Source organism: Talpa occidentalis, unplaced genomic scaffold (assembly GCF_014898055.3).
Source record: "Talpa occidentalis isolate TD23 unplaced genomic scaffold, MPIMG_talOcc4v2.1 talOcc4.15, whole genome shotgun sequence".
Lineage (NCBI taxonomy): Eukaryota > Metazoa > Chordata > Mammalia > Eulipotyphla > Talpidae > Talpa > Talpa occidentalis.
In genome coordinates this window covers 30,420,716-30,439,969 of record NW_023601543.1, presented here as the reverse complement: position 1 = coordinate 30,439,969, position 19,254 = coordinate 30,420,716, and the positions used below count along the sequence as shown (strand labels likewise).

General features: G+C 38.1%; 1 protein-coding gene and 1 pseudogene across 2 annotated transcripts in view; one reads left to right on the top strand and one right to left on the bottom strand.

Moving 5' to 3' along the window:
• Nucleotides 1-19,254, top strand: part of IL1RAPL2 (interleukin 1 receptor accessory protein like 2) — a 972,543-nt gene that overhangs the window by 548,475 nt on the left and 404,814 nt on the right. The gene's annotated exons all lie outside the window — the stretch shown is intronic.
• LOC119245999 (40S ribosomal protein S2-like) lies at nt 12,046-12,705 on the bottom strand (annotated as a pseudogene).

Below are 19,254 nucleotides of genomic sequence, written 5' to 3'. Positions count from 1 at the left end.
AGTATTTGGGATCCTTCTGTGTGATAAGCACTGGCAATGCAGTGGTAAGCAAAATCCCACACTGCTTTTATTTTTAAGAACTTAAAATCTAATGGGAAAATCAGATCTCAAATAAACAAATAAACGTGAAGTTTTGACTGTGAAAGTACTATGAGGGAAAGAGGCACGTTTGCTAAAAGAACATGTATCACGGGAATTTGACATAATCAAGAGAGGTCAGGGAAGCTTTATTAGAGGAAGTAAGACTTAAGCAGAGATACAGAGGGTAAGTGGGCATTAGCTAGGAAAGGAGAGGGAGGAAGGATTTTTCTGGCAAAAGTATCAGCATATGTAAGTGTTCTCTGTGGAGAGATCATGATAAGTACCAGGAGCTTAAAAATAAGGCCACTGCATCTGGCTGGAGTGAAGTGAGGGAGGAGGAGACCAAAACAAGCTGAGGTTGAAGGGGTAGCTAGGGAACAGACAATGCAGGCCTTTTATATCTAGATTCCTCTTTATGGTAAGAGCAATGGAAGCCATTAAATTAATTTTAAGGAAGACTGTGCTGGTGACATCATCAGATGGTTTCAGTGTGGAGAATGGATTGGAGGGGAGATAGACTGGATGTAATTGCACAAGTCCAGACTAGAGAGGATATTAACTTGGCCTAGGATGGAAGTTGTGGCTTGGAGAAAAGTGGTGGACTTGGGGGCTAGTTAGATGGTAAAAAACAAACAGAAATTGATGCTAGACTAATATGGAGTGGTAGATAAATAGATGAGTGTCTCTTAAGTGATACTTAGGTGTTTTTGCTTATGCAACTGGGTTGATTGATGCTTTTAGTGAGAGGGGCAGGTTTAACAAATTTCATTCAGTCACACATGTTTTTGTGTTCATCTGTGCCAGGTACCATGTTAGATGTTAAGTGATAAATTATGATTCTTATTTTAAAGAAACAATCCATGGGGGAGGGGTACAGAAAATCAACAGGTGGTTTCATGAGTGCTATAGCAGGATACATATCTTGATCGAAGTCTGCTGGGGCTGTTATGGAACCTCAGAGGAGGGGAATTGTCTAGAGACTAGGCAGAGGAAGGTGTATGTGGCGGGGTCCAGTCACTGTAGAGTTGGATTATTTTTGATTTGGTAAATACTCATTTATTGGCCCTGCCCAGTACACATTCATTTTGAAATGAATGTCCCGTCCTCATCTCTGTCCTCTGACTAGTATGATAAGTGACCTTGCTGTGTATCTCATGCATCTGAGTTGAGAGGCAATTCCTAGGGTCACTGACTGATTTCTCCATTTCCGTCTGACTTTTCATTGTTCCTCTCTCTTACAAGATACAGTAAGCTCCTGAAAAGTGGTGTGTACATCTTGAGATAAATTTTGCTTTAAAGGGAATGAGTATTGCTACTTACTTATGTAAATTAAAATGTTTTCTAATCTCTTTCCATATATTCCCATTTAGTTCATCAACACTGCTTAAGGCAGCACTTATTCTTTTTATTTACATAAATTTTATTTAAATAAATACATTTTTCTTACATGCATTTATTTTTGAATCAACTATTGAAGTATAATTTATATTCAATAAGACACATTTAATGATTTTTGACAGATACATGTAACCCTAAAATGTTGCAGTTAGTCCCCTTCATTCCTTAGCCCACACATCATTTATCAACTTTTTGTCACTAGGTTAGTTTTGGTAGAGCTCATATTAATGGCCTCTGGTTGACTTGCTGTCAGCATATACTTCTTGAAAGCCACACCCTCTTTTTAAAATCTAAAAATTCTTATATTCCAGCCTTAAAGCTATACATGTGACTACATGGACTAGAGAAAATGATGATCAGATCATGATTGTTTTTGTGTGTTTCTTATGTTTCAAAAGCAGAGGATCACATCTCCTCTGATGCCGACCACTGCACCATATCCACACCAAGGCACCCTCAGGCTGGTAGTATTTTCAAAGGAAATTCCAGGCAAGATAATCTGTGGGTGGGCCTTTATTCACAGGCAATCAGAAATACATTCCCACACAAACTATTACCATTGTACATTGCTAGTCTCTCGTGTTTGTTGTTGTTAAAACTGTCATTTTTAACAATTATACATCGAGTAGTTTATCAGAATGGGCCTAGGACTTGCTATACAGACCAGGGTTTAAATCCTTGTCTTACTCTCTTGCCAATTATGTTAACCTGGATATGTTAAACATCTGAGCCTTATTTCCCCCATTTTAATAATGGGAATATTAGTGTATTCCTTATAGGATTATTGTGAGGATCAAAAGAGATATTGCACACAAATTCTGCCTCACACGGAAGAGTCATTAACAAATACAGATCTTTCTCATACCAAATTACAGATCATCAACAGGTATTTGCTGAATACATACTGTTCCTGATAGTGTTCTAAGGAGCCATGAGAGGATTTGAAGAAAAGTAAGTTGTAAATTCATTAAAGATGAAAGTGGATGAGGTCATAGTGTAAACTTCTCATTTTAATGGAGATCAAAAGAATAGAGTGGTAAAGTGACTTGTTTGCAGTCTATAGCATGAATTCAACGAACAGATATTGAGCACTCACTATACTCTGTATTGTTCTAGGCATGAAAATTTACCATTTGCTGAAACAACCAACTTGCTTCATGGCATATATATTCTAGTGGGGGAAGATCAGAAGATATACAATAAGCAAATGATTGTATGTGTATCAGACACACACACACAGATACACACAGAGAGATGGGGATGGTGGTAGGGGATTTTGACTATATTTTGCCAAATGGTCAGAGAAACAGGGAAAGCCTCATTGAGCGCATTAGCCATATTGACATCTCAGGGACAGTTAGTTTTCTAGGCATATAGCAAGTACAAAGATCCTGGGTGGGGCCAGGTTTGCTAGAATAGCATGAACAGTGAAGAGAGGTAGAGAGGTTCTACCAACCTCACGTGGGGCTCTGTGGGCCATTGTAAGGATTTGGGCTTTTACTATTAGATGAAAAAACCATTGGAAGATTTTGCCAGAGGCTTGAAATGGTCTGACATATTTTGCAAAGGACATTCTGGACCTTGGATGAAATACAAACTGAAGGGGCAAGGACTGGAGCACCGAAACCCATCCAGAGGAAAGATGATAGTGGCTTGAACTAGGGTGTTAGAATTTTGGTTATATTTTGAGATTATTGGATATATTCAGTGTGGGGTATGAGAGAAAGACAAACGACCCATTATTCCAGATTTCTTGATCTGTATAATTAAAAGGATGGAGTTGCTGATTATTGCGATGGGGAAGAGTAGGAATCAGGAGTCTGGTTTTGAACATGGTACATTAGAAATGTTTCCTGGATATCTAAGTGGAGATGTTAGTTGGGCAATTAAGTTTAAGGGAGAAGTTCAATATGGTGTGGAAGGCATATAAATAGTAAACAAATCCTTGAGATCTTTGGGGAATGTAGATAGGAAACAGAAGAGGTTCAAGTTCTGAACCATAAATGCATGCCTGCATTAGAGACTTGGAAGATAAGAGAGAAACTGCAAAGGAAATTGAGGCAGAAGATCCAATGAAGCAGGAGGGAAAGAGGAACACATAAAGACAAGAAGATGAAAGTTGAAGACTGTGTCAAATGCTGTTGACTGGTCATTGAAAGAGAAGAATCAGAACTGACCTTTGTATTTAGAAACTGACTATTGCTAGTTAGTAATATCTTGATCCTCAAATCTCTGTTCATTTCACTTACCACACTGCCCCTCCAGGTTCCTTGAGAGTATTTCTTCACTCTTTTACATAGCATTTACTTAAGAGCCTGTTTTGTGCCAGTCATTGTCTTAAATACTGAAACCCAAAGATCCCTTGGTCCCTCCCTTTAGGGAATTCTAGTCAAGTAGGTGCTAATATTAACAATGGTTATATAACATATTTAATGTTGTGGTAGGAAGATGTACAAAATATTGTGGGAACTCAGAATTCATCTTTGAAGGAGGTGAGGGTAGTGGTGGGAGAAAGTTTTTCAGAGGTGACTTTTGACAGATATTTCAGTGATGAAGTCAAGATCCTATAAACAAAAGCAAAACATATCCAGAAATGTTTCACAGAGCTGAAACATTTGAGCATTGTTTTGAAGGATGGATTATAATTTATCAAATTATATGGAGAAGGCTGGATAGATATGCTAGGGGAAGATGATCCAGGGTCCTGGGCACAGGGCTGAGGAGCTCAGATTTTATTATTTTTTTCTTTTAAAGATTTTTATTTTATTTGTTTATACAAGAACTGTGTACAGTCAGAAGCGCGGGAGGGTGAGAGAATTCACCAGAGCCAGAGTGGGGAAGAGAACAGGCAGACTGACAAAATACACTGCTGAGGGGAGCAGCAGGCGTGGCAGGAGAGGTCTGCGTGCCATGTGGGACCCTCGCCGGTGGCTGGGGATAGAAGTGGCGCTGCAGAGGCTGCGGGCAGCTTCCCAGCCCTGCGCTCAACCGCTGCACCACCGGGGGAGGGAGGCCCATCAGATTTTATTCTTGTGGGTGATTGATTGCCATTGAAGTCTTACTTTCACATATGTATATATGACATGAGTTAGGGAAATAGGTACATACTTCCTCAGATGCCCATCACCATACCACACCTACCACCAGGGCAACTATAATAATCCACCATAGTCTATTGGGCCCCCTCTCCTTTTGTTCCAATCCCCATACCCCTCCTCCTGTAGTTGCTTCAATTCTGGGGTTATTTCTAGGGTTTATTTCGGTTTAGTTTTGTCAGTTTCTTTCTTTTGCTTCTCAGTATTCCAAATATGAGTAAAATCATCTGGTATTTGTCTTTGTCCTTCGGACTTATTTCACTTAGCTTAATCCTCTTCAGTTCCATCAGTGTTGTCAAAAATGGCAAGTTCATCTTTTATTTTTTTTATGGCTGAGTAGTATTCTATCATGTATATATATCATATCTTCTTAATCCACTCTTCTTTTTTTGGGTATTTTATTTCCATAACTGGGCTATTGTATGTGAATAGTGCTGTAATGAACACAGGAATGCATATATCATTTCAAGTTAGTGTTTTTTTTTTTTTTTTGCATTCCTTGAGTGGATGCTGAGGAGTGGAATCACTGGGTGATATGGTAGATCTACTTTTACTATTTTGAGGGAACTACAACTATTTTTCCATAGATGATGGACTAATCTACATTTTGAGTATAACCTCATCAGCTTTGGTTGTTTCTGTTTGTTTGTTTGTTTTTTTTATAAGCATTCTGTCCAGAGCGAGGTAGTATCTCACTGTGGTTTTGATTTGCATTTCCCTGATGATAAGTGATGTTGAACATTTTTTCATGTGCCATTGAAGACTTTTAAGTGGGGAAAAATTTCTGTATTAGAGAACTTTGTGGTGACAAAATATGCAGGGGAAGAAGAAAAAAGTCAATTGAACAACTTCCTCTTTTTTTTTTTTTTTTTTTAGTTGGGTGATTGAGTTGATGGTTATGCCAGAGTGTCTTATATCATGGAAGCTCCAGTACTGAGTATGTCAAAATGAGTACAGATCACTTGTCCAGATTTGATTAGAGTATCCTTACATGGGAGAGGTGAATACTGAATAGCTAGCTGGACGCTTCTACTAACGCAGGATGGAGTTGAATTTTCCTCTAAGTGAACCATCCAAGTTCATTGAACTTTACTTTTCTAGTAGCAACATTTTTTCCTGTTGCGAAGGCAAAAATGGGTCAATTGCTGGGACTCGTGACTTTGAAGGGCCATCGAATGAGATCCACAGCTGGGCCCTTAGCCCCTCATAAAAACCTTTCCTGCCTATTTAAAGCCTCCTTTGGGCTTGATCAAAATCAAAACCATTTTGAAATGCAATGAATTATTATATTTTGTGCTGAGTTGTACTTATCAAAGCCTCTTAGAACAGGATGTTTAAGAGCGGAGTTCACTGGAACCTTTGTACACATTTTGTGTTTAAAAAAAATGTGACTCTTATAGAACAGATAGATATATTAGAGATAATTTTTCTGTGACAAGGCTCTCCTACTTCCTTTAAATATTTGTTTGCTCTCATTAACTACTTGGCAGAAAGTTGGGCTAAGGCAAGAGTAAAACTTTAGGGTGAAGGCCTATATCCACCTGAATTACCATACTTTTGAAACTACCAAGATGGATTTGTGGCATTTATGGAATGACCACAAAGTCATCAAGAGTATATGCCACAATTCTCAAACATAAGTCTTTTGTTAAGAATGATTGCCTGGGTTAGAGAAGTCACTCAAATATCTTTATTATTTTTCTGTTAATTATTATTACTATTGTGTACCTCATTATTATGCGGTAAAAATTGATGGACTTTCAGATGCTACATTGTGAAGTAAATTATTATATACGGAAGGCCCAATTTTAAGCCATTTCTTCTAAATGGGAAATGACATATACTAAACAGTACTGATTGTTCTATAACCTGGGTAAATTAACTTCTTTGAGCTATATTTAGGGGATTCTGCATTCATTTTGTCATCTAACAAATACTTATTGAAATTTACTGTGTGCCAGCTTATATCCTGCTACCATAAATACAATGAAGACCAAAAAGACTAAACACTTGCCATCATGGAACAGGTAGGAGAATGGGTAAATGAAAAAATATATATATTATGCACCCATTATACATCTATTTTTAGATACAGTGTTTATTATATATTATGTAAATATATGTCAGATAGTGGAAAGCATTATAATAGTAAATTTAACTGGGCAAAGATATAGAGAGTTTTGGGAAGTGGGGAGAGGAATTAAATAGTGCAGTCAGAGGAATTCTTATCCAAATGAAATGAGAGAACCAGCCTTGAGAATGTAACAGTGAGTACAGGCATTGTGGAAGCCCTGTGTTTGTTATATTTGTTCAAAATATCAACTCCTATATGGAATATAAAGAAATAGCAAAAGAACAGACAAAACTAAACCAAATAAACCCTAAAAATCTGACTGCAGAATTGAGGTCACCAAAAGGGAGGGGCGCACTGGACTGTGGTAAAGGGTATGGTATGGTAACTTACATCTCAAGAGGTGTGGACCTATAATCCTAACTCCTATACAGCATTGTAAACCAATGTTACCTCCATTAAAAGATAAAATAAATTATGTTGTCATAAGCTAAGAAAAAGGTCTTGATTTAATAGTTACTAAGTTTATTTTCAGATATAATAAATATATTTCAAATGAAATACATGTAAAAGATTATAATTGATATTTTTACCAGAAATAGAAAATAGAACATAATGGCATTGCAGATAAGATAAAGTGTGTTTGTAAATTTTTTTTTATTTTTATTTTTTAAAGATTTATTTATTTATATAAGCATTGGGTACAGTCAGAAGCTCGGGAGGGTGAGAGAGTTCACCAGAGCCAGAGCAGGGAACAGAACAGGCAGAGATGGAACTTCATTACCAATAAACCCCCACTCCAAAAAATACTACAAGGAATCCTAAAGCCAGAACCTCAGAGGGATGAATAACAATGAAAGAAGGCAAGGAAAAAAAAAGATATTAAAAGAATAAATAAAATCAAAGGAAAGACAAACACAATGGCAAATACAGATGCTAACATATCAATATTAACCCTAAATGTAAATGGACTAAACTCTTCAGTAAAAAGACACAGAGTTGCAGCCTGGATTAAGAAACAAAACCCAACCTTTTGCTGTCTCCAGGAAACACATTTAGCTACAAAAGATAAAAATAGACTCAAAGTTAAAGGACGGAAAACAATCCTACAAGCAAATGGACCAAAAAAGAAAGCAGGAACAGCTATACTTATATCAGATAAAACAGATTTCAAACTCAAAAAAATAAAAAGGGATCCCAACGGTCACTACATTATGATCAAAGGGACAATACTTCAAGAATAAATAACACTAATTAACATATACTCACCAAACGAAGGAGCACCAAAATATATCAGACAACTGTTGTCATCTCTGAAAACAGACATCAGAGAAAACACATATGTAGTGGGAGACTTCAACACACCACTATCAACAATGGATAGATCAACAAGACAAAAAATAAGTAAAGAAACTAAAGCTCTAAATAAGGACCTAGAGCAATTGGGCTTAACAGACATCTATAGAACACTAAACCCCCAAAAAACGGAGTACACATTTTTCTCAAGCGCACACGGATCATTCTCCAGGATCAATCACATACTGGGGCACAAGACAAACATCAACAGATACACCAAGATTGAAATCATACCAACCATCTTTTCTGACCATGAAGGCATCAAGCTAGAAATAAACCATAAAAAGAAGGCAAGGAACTTTCCTACCTCATGGAGACTAAAAACCACACTACTGGAAGACCACTGGACTAATGAGGAGATCAAAGAGGAAATTAAAAAATTCTTTGAATTGAATGACAAGGAGGACACCAATATCCTAAATGTATGGGACACAGCAAAAGCAGTAATAAGAGGAAAATATATAGCAATAGAAGCTCACATCAAGAAACAAGAAAGAACTCAAAGAAACAACCTAATCTCGAAGCTCAAAGATCTAGAAAAAGAACAAACAAAAAAAAACCCAAAACCAGTAGAAGAAAAGAAATAATAAAAACCAAAGCAGAAATAAATGAAATTGAAACTAAAAAAATAATCCAAAAGATTAATGAAACCAAGAGCTGCTTCTTCGAAAAAAATCAATAAAATAGACAAACCCCTAGCCAGGTTCACAAAGGAAAAAAGGGAGAAAGCAGAAATAAACAGGATCAGAAATGAAAGAGGAGAAATCACAACGGACACAGCAGAAATAAAAAGAATAATCAGTAACTACTATGAAGAGTTGTATGGAAACAAGTTCAACAATCTAGAGGAGATGGACAAATTCCTACAACTCTACAATCACCAAAGCTAGATAAAGAAGAAATAGAACACCTAAACAGACCAATTACAAGCAGCGAAATTGAAATGGTAATCAAAAACCTCCCCAAAAACAAAAGCCCAGGACCTGATGGATTTACAAACGAATTCTACCAAACATTCAGAGATGAATTGGTGCCTATCCTTCACAAACTCTTCCAAAAAATTGAGAAGGAAGAGACAATACCAAACACGTTTTATGAAGCCAACATTACACTAATACTAAAACCGAATAAGGACAACACAAAAAAGGAAAACTACAGGCCAATCTCCCTAATGAACACTGATGCAAAAATCCTCAACAAAATTTTAGCTATCAGAATCCAACAATGTATCCATAAGATAATTCACCACGACCAATTAGGATTCATTCCAGGGACACAAGGATGGTTTAACATCCGAAAATCAATCAACGTTATCCAACACATCAACAAAAAGAAATATAAAAAACATATGATAATATCAATAGATGCTGAGAAAGCTTTCGACAATGTACAACACCCATTCATGATAAAAGCCCTTGAAATTCTTGGGATACAAGGAACATACCTCAACATCATAAAGGCCATCTATGAGAAGCCAACAGCTGGTATCATTCTCAATGGTGAAAAGCTGAAAGCAATTTCATTAAGATCTGGAACAAGACAAGGATGCCCACTCTCACCACTGCTTTTCAATATAATACTGGAAGTCCTAGCCAGAGCAATAAGACAAGAGAAAGACATCCAAGGAATCCAAATAGGAAAAGAAGAAGTCAAACTATCACTATTTGCAGATGATATGATAATATACATAGAGAACCCTAAAAACTCCACAGAAAAACTAATTCAACTCATCAATCAATTCAGTAAAGTGGCAGGATACAAAATCAACACACAAAAGTCAGTAGCCTTCCTATACACAAACAATAAATCTGAAGAAGAAGAAATCAAAAAAAAAACATCCCTTTTATTATTGAAACAAAAAAATCAAATATTTGGGAATAAATCTAACAAAAGAGGTAAAGGACCTATACAAAGAAAACTATAAAACACTGTTAAAAGAAATAGAAGAAGACACAAAGAAATGGAGAGACATCCCCTGCTCATGGATTGGAAGAATAAACATTATTAAAATGGCCATCCTACCGAAAGCAATATACAGATTCAATGCTATTCCAATCAAAGTTTCAATGTCATTCTTCAAAGAAATAGAACAATTATTGATGAAATTCATATGGAATCACAAAAAACCCCGAATTGCCAAAGCTCTCCTGAAAAAGAAAGAAGGGAATGGAGGCATCACACTCCAAGACTTCAAACTATACTACAAAGCCATAATCATCAAAACTGCATGGTATTGGAACAAGAACAGACATACAGACCAATGGAATCGAATAGAAAATCCAGAAATAAACCCACAGATTTATGGTCAACTAATCTTTGACAAAGGAGCAAAGACTATGCATTGGAGCAAAGAAAGTTTGTTCAATAAATGGTGCTGGGAAAACTGGGTTGCTACATGCAAAAGAATGAAGCTTGACCACTACCTCACACCATACACAAAAATCAACTCAAAATGGATTAAAGAACTAGACATAAGACCTGAAACCATAAAATATATGGAAGGAAATATAGGTGAAACACTACGTGATTTGCACATCAAAGACATCTTTACAGATACATCACCCAAAGCAGTGATAGTGAAGGCAAAGATAAACAGCTGGGACTACATCAAATTAAAGAGCTTTTGCACAGCAAAAGAGACAATAACAAAAACAAAGAGAAACCCCACTGACTGGGAGAACATTTTTGCACCCAACACTAATGATAAAGGACTGATCACAAAAATCTGCAAAGAGCTGATGAGACTCAACAACAACAAAGAAAATAACCCAGTCAAAAAATGGGCAGAAGAGCTAAAAAGAAACTTCTCTGAAGAGGAAATGCAAATGGTCAACAGGCATATGAAAAAATGTTCAACATCACTTGTAATCAGGGAAATGCAAATCAAAAGTACCATGAGATACCATCTTACACCAGTGAGAATGGCACATATTAAAAAAAGTAGCAACAACAAATGTTGGCGAGGGTGTGGAGAAAAAGGAACTCTCCTGCACTGTTGGTGGGAGTGCAAACTGGTCCAACCACTATGGAGAGCTGTGTGGAGATTTCTGGACCTACTAAACATAGAGCTTCCATATGATCCAGCAATTCCACTCCTAGGTATTTACCCAAAGGACACAGAAACATCAATTCCAAAGAGCACCTGCACCCCTATGTTTATAGCAGCACTGTTTACAATAGCTAAGCTTTGGAAACAGCCCAAATGCCCAAAAATAGATGACTGGATCAAGAAGATGTGGTACATATATACCATGGAATATTACTCAGCATTCAAAAAAGATAAACACATGCAATTTGCAGCAACATGGATGGCACTGGAAGGGATCATGCTCAGTGAAATAAGCCAAAATGAAAAAGAAAAATACCAGATGGTCTCACTCATAGCAGGAATCTAGAAAACTTAAATAAGGGACCAGGAAAATGAATAACTATAAGAAAGTGAAAATCAAAATCAACAGAAAACTATGAACCAGAGACACTTTTTGGGGGGTGGGGGGCAGGAGGGAAGGAATTGGGCTAAGAATGGGGGGGTTGCAATTGTATGGGGAATATAAAAATAAAATTTATTATAAAAAAAAAGAACAGGCAGAGAGACGAAATATACTGCTGAGGGGAGCAGTGGGCACGGCAGGAGAGGTCTGCGTGCAATGTGTGACCCTTGCCAGCGGCCGGGGATCGAACTGGTGCTGCAGAGGCTGGGGGCAGCTTGGCGGCCCAGTGCTGAACCGCTGTGCCACCAGGGGAGGCCCTGTAAAATTTTATTTCAATTGTGTGTTGTGTACTCAGATGTGTGCATTGAGTCATGGCATAAAATCAATTTAGTATTGTGGCTTTTGGGGGAAAAAAGTCTCTGATCTCAAGCATACTGCTGAATTAGATAATATTTTTTCCTGTCATGTAAATTGTCAAAGTCTTCATGATTGATTTAAACAAATAGAAAATCTCTAACCCCACTCTCCTGTCAGAACCTCTTACCTGGTCAATTTCTTTTTTCTCCTTTTGTCAGGTGTCATCCACTTTATTTTTTTTTTTTTGGTATAAAAATTACGTGGTGTCCAAGGCCATAGCCTGGATTCTCTGTACAGAAACACCTGTGTGGGTCTTCACTAGGTGGTCAGTGAATTTCTGATAAGAGACTTGGTGACCACAGTCTCTTTTCAGAGTACAGGAGTAAGATAGCTTTACGTCTTAGAGATGGCAGCGAAAGTGGCTTTGGCAAAGTTGCCCAAGGTGGCAGTGCTGCCCCTGGCCGAGGTGTAGCAGTCTCCAATACCAGCCATCAGCAGCAACTTCTTGGGAACCAGGGACCAGATGAGGCCAGTGCCCTTGGGGGCAGTCCCCTTGAGGTGCACCAACATTGAGCCACCGTGGCCAGTCACCTTGTTAAGGGTAATGTGGAGCTTGCTGATTTTGCTCTCCTAGTAGCCTTTCTCATGTGGGCACGATAGTGACCTTTTTCAGGATGATTGCCCCTCAGATGGCAGCTACCTCCTTGGAGTTGTTGTAATTCCCGATGGTGAAAAATAATCAAGCCTGATCCACTGGCCAGCATGAGTTTGCTTTTGCACAGCCATTGTCTTTAGAACTTCAGGTCTGAGGGTCGGCCCCAAGGAAAAAGTCAATGATCTCAGATTCCTTGAGTGGGAAGGGAAAGAGAGAGATGTCTTCCAGCAACTTGATCTTCATGACCTTGAACAGGTGGCCCAGCTTGATGAGGAGCCTGGGACCCAGCCTAGCCCCTGTCGTGATACCCTCCCACCCCCCAATTTGCTGTGTTAGTGGTGAAGAAGTTTGATTGGTCTATTTCTAACCACCCAAATTGACCTAATGACTTTAGTCTCTTCCTAGATTAGTCTTTCTAAAACACTGCTCACAGGGCCTCCCTGGTGGTGCAAGGGGTTAAGCACTGCACTATGAAGCAGTTTGCAGCCTCTGCAGCACGAGTTTGATCCCCAGCCAGGCAGGGAGCAACCCACTTGGCGAAGCAGACCTCTCCTGTCTCACCCGCTGCTCCCCTCAGCAGTGTATTTCAGTCAGTCTGCCTGTTCTGCTCCCGATTCTGTCTCTGGTGGATCCTCTCATCCCCTGTATCTCTGGCCTATACCTCAGCTCTTGTGTGCATAAATAAATAAATCTTTAAAAAAGTAAATGAAACACTGCTCACATCATACCATTCCACATTTCTGAAAGTATGCTCCTCCACTCATTTATTTAATATTTGTTCAGTAAATTATGGTTGAGCACCTAGGAAGTGAGCCCGAAACTTTTCATTCTAATCAGATACGCTAAGCCTTATTTCACTGTTCCCCAACTATCTTTCCAATATTATTGCTTACCATAGCACTGTGGAGATCCCATGGATCAGTTTCACTGTACTAAACTTCATTCCCAAACACAAGTATTTTCATTCCCCATACATTTATGTCGTTCTCCATTTATGTGCTTTTCATCCTTGGTATCTTTTCTACCAAACCTTTTTCAATCTTCTAATAATCTCCTCTGTCCACATCTACTCACATAATACTATTTTGCTACCCACTTGAGACTCATCAAATTCTGTCTTGCCTTGTGTTAATGTGGGTTTATTTATTTTTCTAGATTAAAATCTCTTCAAAGTAAGTATCACCTCTTATTTACCTTTGCAATGGAAAATGTTCCTTGTACTTCGTAGTCAATCAATAGCTGGAAAAAATAAAAATTCTGAATTCATGCCACAGTTCAGTATCTTTATTTTTTTGACAGAATGTCTAAATTACGTAGTTGAGCAAAGTATTTTCCCAATATTTCCCACAGTGTTATTGATGGCATGACTCAGAATAGACCAGAAAAAAAGAACATAGGGCTAAGAATCAGAAAGCCTCAACACTGGTTTTGGCATTGGCATCAGAAAATTCTTTCACTTGAAAATACGCCATTTGATTTTTCTGGATATTTTGGCATTTGTTACTGCTCCTATAAAAAATATGGCGCATGTCTAATGAACTTTAGGTCTTTTATAATTCTAAAAAACATTTAATCCTAGATTATTTACTATGTGAATTTTATTCACTCAGCAAATATTTATTGGATGCTCACTCAGTATATTGCACTGAACAAAACATTTAAGCATTTTCATAGACCTGACGATATGGTAGTGGAGGTAAAACAATTAAAAAAAAAAAAGAAATGTAACATAGTAAGGTAGTGATAAGTCTAAAACAAAAATATATCAGGGCAAAGAGAGGGAGAGTGACAGGAAAAATCTCTCTGAGGAGGTGATATTTGAGTAGAGATCTGTATGAAAAGGGGAGTCCTGGAAGGAAAGAGAAGCCATGAGATTAGATTGTGTTTTGCACTTTGGAAAAGCAAATTATTATTATTATTAAAGATTTATTTATTTTTATACAAGAATTGGGGTACAAGCCAGAGATGCTGGGGGTGAGAGGATTCACCTGAGACAGAGCAGGGAACAGAACAGGCAGACGGGCGAAGTACACTGCTAAGGGGAGCAGCAGGCGAGACAGGAACGGTCTGTCCCGCCATGTGGGTTTCTCTCTGGCTGGCCGGGAATCGAACTTGTACTGCAGTGGCTGCGGATTGCTTCATAGGTTGCATACTAACCCCTGTGCCCCCAGGAAGGCCCTGGAAAAGTGAATTAAAAGTCAGTGCAGGGGCCTTCTGGTGGCACAAGGGGTTAAGCACCGCACTATGAAGCAATCTGCATCCTCTGCAGCATGAGTTCGATCCCTGGCCCAGCCAGGGAGCAACCCACATGGTGCAGCAGACCTCTTCTGACTCGCCTACTGCTCCCCTCAGCAGTGTATTTCAGTCAGTCTGCCTGTCCTGTTCCCCACTCTGTCTCTGGTGAATCCTCTCACCCCCAGCATCTCTGGCCTGTACCCCAGCTCTTGTATGCATAAATAAATAAATCTTTAAAAAAAAAGTCAGTGTAACTGGGTTATAGAGCACAAGATGTTGAATAGTAGGCACTGAGGTCAGAGAGTGCTATGGACTGAATGTTAATGTCTCCTCAAAATTCATATATTGAAACTTGATCCTCAATGTTATGTTTATTGGAGATGGGGCCTTTGGGATGTGATTAGGTCATGAGGGAGGAGACCGCATGAAAGGGATTAGGGTTCTTAGAAGATGAGACCCCAGAGAACTCCATAACACTTTTGTCATGTGATGATATAGTATAAAGACAGTGTCTGTCTAGGTATACCTAGTGAGCACTCATTAGATACCAAATCTGCCTGCACAAAGATCTTGGAATTCCTAGCTTCCAAAACTATGATAAAATTCTGCCATTTATAGGCCACACAGTGTACATATTTTATTATAGCAATTTGAATTGGACTAAAGCATAGGAGTAGTCAGGGCCTTGATCATATAGAGCCTTTTCAATAGGGAAATGAGTTGAATGTTATTCTCAGCATACTAGGATGTCATTACAAGATTTTAAGCAGAATAATGGCATGATAAGTCTTATATTTTCAAATGGTCACACTGGCCACCACTAGAGGATGCATAGTAAGAATGGAGGTAGGGCTACTGATTAGAAAGCTAGTATAATAGGCCTTCAAAGTGATGGTGATTGACTAGCCCAGGATGGTAGCAGTAGACATGAGGAGAAATGAATCAATATAAATTGGAAGAAGAATGGACAAAATTAGTTAATGGAGTGGATATGTAGGTTGAAGGAGGAAGGAAAAGAGGGAATGGCTGTTAGGTGTCTCATTAGTCAACTTTGTGGGATGATGATACCATTTAATAAAATGGGAAAAATTGGGGGAAGAATAAATTTGAGGGTTGAGGCTAAAGGTTGAATCAAGAGTTCAGTTTGTGATATCATAAACTTAAAATATCTTTGAGATATTCAAATGGGAAAGTAGAAGGTATAATTGAATGTGTGAGTCTGGAATTTGGAGAGAAAGGTACTGGCATTGTAATTTCAAGGACCCTCACTAAATAAATGGTTCCCTGGAAATCATCTTATCTAGGGAAGATAAAAAGAAAGCACAAGCTTGAGTCCAAAAGAACATCAACACTTGCAGATTGGGTCCAGGAAAGGTCCGCAAAAGAGAAGGAGAAAGAGTGATCAGTGCGTATGGGCATTATCGAAGCCAAGAGAAGATTCTGTTTTAAGTTGAAGGGAGTGATCAATTCTGACAATGCTGCTGAGAGCTTGACTAAGTTGAGGGCTAGGAATAAATCATGAGATAAGGCAACAGGTAGGTCATTGCACAGCTTTACAAGTTTTTTGTGATGTGATCGTAGGGACAAAGGCCTGAAAGGAATGGATCGAAGAAAGATTGGAAAGTAAGGAAGATGAAACAATGAGTTTATACAACTCTGAGAAATTTTGCTATGAAGGAAAAATCAGGCAGCAGTTGCAGGATGATATGGGATATCAAATTGGCTCTTTGTGTTTCTTTGCAGGAAGATAAAATATAGATAAGGTCCCTGTTCTGTATGAAAACCGGGTGCCATCCGACTATTCTCCTGAACATGGTAGATCTATTGTTTTAATATGCTTTATGCCTTTAACATTACCAGTGAGAACTTTCATCTTTGAAATATCTTTTCCTTTACTTATTTTCATTTTATTATTTTTATTTGATGTGCCATTGGTTTACATCCTTATTGAGTGTTTTGGAAGTATAGGATTTTTCCACCTCCACCTCGTCACTCTAGCACTCCCACCACCAAAGCACCTGTAGTCCTCCACCTTAGTCCACTGTGCTCTCCCACCCTGTTCTCATCCCTTCTCTCTCCCACTCCCTCTCTCTTACTCCCCCTCTCTCCCTCTCCCTTCCTTTATTCCCTCTCCTTTCCTTCCTTCCTCTCTTCTCTCTTCTGGATTGAAGAAAAAAGCCAAAATTTCCACTTGGTATATCTACAGCACTTTCAAAGGCTTTGCATTCCCTTCTAAGTGGCAATTCCTCTCAATCCATTATAAAGAGAAAACACAAGCCGTAAGCTACTATTGCTGAATGTTAAGATTGATCCTGTATTTTGACTAACATTTCACCCTGGGGGATAAAGAATTTGATTGATAACATTTAGAAATTATTTACAAAGGCCCAGGATGCAAAATAAAATGGGAGACTTACAAGTGCCATCTGTTTGGGGTAATTGTTCTCATTCCTTATTTTTTTTTCATTATCCCATTCTTGCATTTACCAAGACTGATAGAGAAGTGAATTTTTGTTTTATTTTATTTTATTTTTAATTTAAATCTTATTTTTATATTCCCCATACAATTACAACCCCCTTATTTTTACCCCAATCCCTCCTTTCCCCGCCCCCCACCCCCCATAGAGTGTCTCTTGTTCATAGTTGTTTGTTGATTTTGATATTTTCTGAGAAGTGAATTTTTAAGTCAATGATTCTTATTAAAAATTTTTGGAGTATCCTTTTTTTCTTTGACCAATTGGTAGATATTCCTTATTTTTATCCTTACACAGGTTCAATTCTTAATCCTTCAATTGTAACTTCTTGGTGTGTAGTTGAAAAGTTTCAGACATGATATAATTAATTATTTTTTTTTATACAGGTGCACTTTATTTTTATTTTTCACATTTTTTCCTATTCTTCATTCCTAATATCTAGCTCTAGATGTAGATCTAATTTATAACATATCCTTGTGTTTCGTAATTATAACATACATTATATGATATAGTATGTTTTTCTAAAGAATTTCAGAATAAGTTGAAGATACCGTTCTCTCTTAACCACATATATTATAGTGTGTTTTTGTTAAGAACAATGGTATTCTCTTACATACACCACAGTACAATTATCAAAACCAGGAGATTTGACATTGGTACATTACTGTTGTCTATTCTGAGTCCATATCAAATTGGTGCAATTGCCTTAATCATGTCTTTTTCCCATTATAGGATCAAAATCAGACTCACACATTACATTTAGTTGTCATGGCTCTTTAGTGATCTTTAATCTGGAACAGTTTTTGAGACTTTGTATTCCTTGAATTTGAAAAGTATAGACCAATTTGTTTCTTAACTGCCCTAACTTTTTTATTAGGTAGTTGAGTATTTTATAAATATCACTTATTAGCGATAACATTCAAGCATGGCCAGAACCAGCAGGGTGGTGGGACTTAATACCCTGTCCAAGACCACAGCTCTTGCAGCCTGCAGCTGGCAGCCCTTACTCTCCCTGAGCTTGCAGGGAGAGTAAACTAAACCAGCCTGCACTAAACCAGCCTGCACTAAACCAGCCTGCAAGCTCAGGGAGAGTAAGGGCTGCCAGCTGCAGGCTGCAAGATAGCCTTATGGAATGGATCGATGAGGATATCCTCAAAGAATTTGTATGTGGCAAATTTGTACAGTTAGAATTCAGGGCTCTCACAATCCCACAGTGCATTCAGCTTGCTCCTCAGCCATAGTCTGAAAGCTTCTAGCAAACGTCAGCTGATTAACACCCTGATGGACTGGGCTTGCCACAGGTTGAATGCTTTGGAAGTAGAACTTCCTTGGCTAACATGGTGCACACAAATCCAATATATTATATAACCTGGGTTGGCCTTCTCCCAGTCTGTGTGCTTTATCTGGCTGGGTAGGGTGGGTTTTCTGTGGAGGGCTGACACCTGGAGTGTACCCTGAGAATCAAATGCATCACATAAGAATGTTCTTCTTCCTTAGATCCTGGGTGACTTGTAAGTGCTCCTTTTGGCTTACCTATCGGCTGCTGCCAGATAGAACAATAATTTTATAGAATGCCGCTGAGTTTATTTCAGTTTATGCATTTACGGTAGGAATACCATGTAACAGGTTTTATCTTTTTCAGTGCATCTTAATAGGAGGCATAGGATGTCAATTTGTCCTAGTATTGATGATTAGGTTTGATAAGTTGGTTAAAGTAGTGTCCCCCAGGTTTCTCAGGAATTAATTTTTTTCTCTTTGTAAGTAATTAGCATTTGGGGGAGGTATTTGAGGCTATGTATATTTCCTTTACGTTGTCAAACCTTTACCCACTAGTTCTAGCATCTACTGATAATTTTTTAACTCTAGCATTTATTTTGTATATTAGTTGTCATTTCCCTATATATAAAGAGGCTTCCCTTCTCCTTTATTTATTTCATTATTTAAATCTATATGGGCTTTTGAGTTTTTATTTACTCAGTGGGATACAGTCTTTTATAATTGCTTTTTGATATGCAAATTGACCCCCTGGCCTTCAGCACCTCTGTAGTTTAGTTTAGTGCTTTCATTCTTTATGGTGTAACAAAACAAGCAGTTCCAAGCC